This window comes from Sorex araneus, chromosome 5 (assembly GCF_027595985.1).
Source record: "Sorex araneus isolate mSorAra2 chromosome 5, mSorAra2.pri, whole genome shotgun sequence".
In the NCBI taxonomy this organism is placed as follows: domain Eukaryota; kingdom Metazoa; phylum Chordata; class Mammalia; order Eulipotyphla; family Soricidae; genus Sorex; species Sorex araneus.
This window is the reverse complement of record NC_073306.1, coordinates 78,571,828-78,576,165: the sequence shown is the minus strand read 5'-3', so window position 1 is coordinate 78,576,165 and position 4,338 is coordinate 78,571,828. Positions and strand designations below refer to the sequence as shown.

The window sequence follows — 4,338 nt, the reverse complement described above, 5'->3', positions numbered from 1 at the left end:
ATGGTGCGAGAGTCACTGGACCCTGAGAACCCAATAAAATCATGCAAGTCCCGGGGCTCGAACCTTCGCGTGCCCTTCAAGAACACTCAGGAAACGGCTCAGGCCCTCAAGGGCATGCATATCAGAGAGGCCACTAAGTACTTGAAGGATGTCATGTCACTCTGCAGAAGCAGTGTGTGTCCTTCCGGTGTTACAACGGTGGCGTTGGTAGGTGTGCCCAGGCCAATCAGTGGGGCTGGACACAGGGTCGTTGACCCACAAAGAGTGCTGAATTCTTACTGCACGTGCTTAAAAATGCAGAAAGTAATGCTGAACTCAAGGGTTTAGATGTAGATTCTCTGGTCATTGAGCATATCCAGGTGAACAAAGCACCCAAGATGCGCCGCAGAATTTACAAGGCTCCTGGATGAATTGACCGCTATATGAGCTCTCCCTGACACACTGAGATGATTCTTACTGAGAAAGAACAGATTGTTCCTAAACCTGAAGAGGAACTTGCACAGAAGAAAAAGATATGACAGAAGATACTGAAGAAGCAAAAACTTATGGCCCAGGAATAAGCACAGCATAAAATAAAAATCTAAGTAAACTGAAAATAAAAAACAACAAACCCAAAACAAAAAACCCTCTCCAGTGTCAGGGAGAGGGTTTTTGCATCAGACTGCTGGGCTAATCCTCCAGGACTAGCCCAGATCACAAGTGACGGCTCTGATGTGAAGCCAGGAAGGGCACAAGATGGCTGTTAGTGTGAACAAAGGTGAATAGGACTGAGAAGAGAGGCCACAGGTCTGGGGTATTTGGGGTGGCCATGGCTGGGGAACTGGAGAATCCAAGGGCAACAGCAGGAAGCAGTGTGGAGACTGCGGTGATGAGGAAGGGGCTTAGGGCCTGTTCAGAGAAGAGGCAAATTAGAACAAGATATGCACAGAGCAAAGAGTCATGGCAGAGAGTTAGTACAGAGGGTTAGGGTAGTTGCCTTGCACACAGCTGACCCCAGTGTGATACCTGGCACCAAATATGGTCCCCTGAGCACTGTCAGGAGTGACCCCAAGCACAGATACAGTTGTGAAGACTGTAGGTGTAGCTCCAACCATACCCTCCCCTCAACCTCCCCCACCCCCACCCCAAAATTGAAGGCTTAGGAGCAATCCAGAAAAGATGTTCTGATAAGTCTCCTGACTTTAAAACATTGGGGTTGGGGAATTATCTTGAGGTGGAGGTGGAGAATAGAATTCAAAGTGTCAGGCCCTGACCCCCACCTCCTGCTCCCTTGCTCCATGAACCAACTCTAGGATGTTAGCACACACCATTTTGTGTTTCCCCTGCCCTTGGTGTGTCTTTTTTAGATTCTCCTAACTAAGACCTAGAGTCCATGTTGAGTTTCTTCAGTCTCTGTCATTATCTTCTGCAATGATGAACTGTTGGCTGTTCGTTTATGAATTAATATCTACCTTCAAAGAGAACATATTCTGTTTATTCTCCTTGCCATTGCCATACATGTTTGTACTCAACATAATTTCTTCAATTCCTCCACCCTACTCGAAGAGCCCGGCAAGCTACTGGGAGTATCTCGCCCACATGGCAGAGCCTGGCAAGCTACTCGTGGCGTATTCGATATGCCAAAAACAGTAACAAGAAGTCTCATAATGGAAATGTTACTGGTGCCCTCTTGAGCAAATCTATGAGCAACAGGATGACAGTGACAGTGACAGTAATTAATAATGTTTAATATGTACTTGTTAGCTGTGAGTCAGGCATTGTGGTTGGTGCTGATGCATATAACAGTAAATTAGACTGATGCCCTTGAAGAACTCACAGCTTGGGTGGGGACAGCCAGGGTGCCAATAGACTCTGCTGTGAATGGGAGCCCTCAGTTGGGAAAAGGTACTTTGCCAGCCCCAAAGGCTAAGTGGATCATTGAGTGGATAAGAAAGGAGTCATAAACTGTGTTCGTCACATCCCTTCCATCCTGTGGCCATAGGACAATGCACAATAAGTTCTATGCCTAAATGCAATGAATACTTCCTCAAATAAAGCAGACTTTCTGTTTATAGTGTGCATAAAGAGAAAGCCTTTAACTTTGTCCTTTTGCCATATTAGCAAACATACAAAACCTCAGTCAACTTCTTTTTTGCCAGGGCTTTGCTGAATTTTTAATCTCTCATCAAGAGTCCAAACCCAAGATTCTTTGCCTTTTTCATTTTCAGCACGAGACTTAAGTAGCAATTCAAAAGAACAAATATTATCTGCTTTTGATAAATTAAAGTTGTGTACATCATGGATGTGTGCTTCTCATGCAAGTTGACCACAGATCATTTCTTCTCTGCAAAGTTTTAAAAAATGTCCTATTCTCAACTCATTTCTCCTTTTATTTCTCAGCATCTGAAACCTCATTTCGCTCAAAATGATCCAGCAGCATTTTATTCATCTCTGAGTGATTATTTTTAGCTTCTGAGATATATTGGAATGTTCAAAATAGCACGCGCTCTAAACAATGGCGCATTATGGCTCCAACATGGATCAGAGAGAGTGGCCTTATCCTCTGAGTAAGTTCCCCCTTCTTTTTGTTTGTTTGTTTTGGGGCTGCACCCAGAGAGGTTCAGGGCTTACTTCTGGGGCTGTACTCAGGGGTTACTCCTGGTAAAATTGGGGGTGATGTGGGAGCCGGGACTGCAACGTGGGCTGACTGTGCAAGGTAAACACCCTACCCTCTATACGATTGCTCCAAGCTAAGCCTCTTTTCTTCTCAAAGACCTTCAGCATGCAAGTAGGCAGTTACAGGCTGTTCATGTGCCTCTAACCGCTGCGGAAACTTCAGGGCAGAGAGCATTTATTTCAAGTCCATTAGGTAAAGGCATGGCCAAGCCCCAATTACGAAAGCAAGTGCCATGACTGGGAAGGTAATCAGCAGACTTTGGAACAACCACAGGGCTGGGTGTGAGCACCTGCGAGCCAGGGCTGTGCTTTCGTGCCTGAAAGACTTCCCGGATCTATGCACTTACAAGTGCAGGGACCGATGACCATATGCTGACAGCTCTGACTGTGCTGGGGGCCTGGCTGTGATTTGTGACCCAGTCTTGCTGCCATGTGCAACAGCTGAGAACCTTGTCCTGGAATCAACCTGAACTCCGGGATGGGTGTCCCTGGGGTTTGGGTGGATGGAAAGCAAAGCTGAGATATACATTGTTATCATTTCTCACAATTTAGAAGCACTTTAGGGGGCTTTGGGTTTTTTTTTTTTTTAGCTTGAGCGATAGCACAGTGGTAGGGCATTTGCCTTGCATGCAGCTGACCCAGGTTCGATTCCTCCGCCCCTCTCGGAGAGCCTGGCAAGCTACCGAGAGTATCTCGCCCACACGGCAGAACCTGGCAAGCTACCTATGTCGTATTTGATATCCCAAAAACAGTAACAACAAGTCTCAAAATGGAGATTTTACTGGTGCCCGCTCGAGCAAATCGATGAGCAACGGGATGACAATGACAGTGACAGGTTTTTTTTTTGCTTGTTCATTTGTTTTCTTGCAGTTGTTGGTCCTCTGTGTGTGTGTGTCTGTGTGCTTTACATGACAAAAGTATGAAACATCCCCATTGGCTTTAAAGTCTTCCTATAGTGGGCTGCTTAGAAACAGGGAATCTTGTAGGTGTGAAGTGTGAGAAGCCTCCTCCTCCTTCCGTACAGCAGGACCTTTTTGTGTGTGACCCCTTCCCCTAAAACTCCTACCTTCTCCTAAGTTCATGAGGAGCCCTGAGCTCCCCTCAGTGTGATGTGATGCTAATAAAGTGAGGGAGCTGCTGGCCCCAAATAGCCCATTGTAAGGAGGGAAGAAAAAGAGGCAAACCAGCCTGAATAGCCGTGAGGAGCACTTGCTGGTTCGTGTCTGCAAATTTTCTTTTTCTACAAAAAGCTAAATGGGGCTCATTAAGTTCCTCTGGTGTAATTTATTTAAAAGAAAGGACAAGTTAAAAATAGCCCAAGCACAAGCCTTGTGGGCAATGAATGCCTTGGTTGTTAGGAGGAACTGGGATGAGGATTGGGAGAGGTTTTCACAGATGCAGTGGGGAGCGCAGCAGGAGCCCTCAGACAGGGAAGGAAGGGTGGGGAGCCCAGTCCTGGGGGCCCCTGCAGCTGCCTCTGGGGCGGACCTCACGGGCTGGCCGCAGCTCGGCTGGTATTGAGCTCCTGTGAGCAGAGAAGATACCTAGGGGGAAAGCAGGAAGCAGAACTCAGGTCTGCTTGGGGTGATAGGATCCTGGGGCCATGTCACCAGGCAGTTAAAACTGGGAAATCCAGGGCCCACGTGGAGGCCCAGCTCTTGGAGAGTTTTTCTGCCTCACCCA

The 4,338-nt window shown here is 47.0% G+C and overlaps 1 pseudogene; it reads left to right on the top strand.

Annotated features, from left to right (window-relative positions):
- Positions 1-560, top strand: LOC105942767 (60S ribosomal protein L17-like; annotated as a pseudogene).
- Positions 561-4,338: the final 3,778 nt, after the last annotated feature.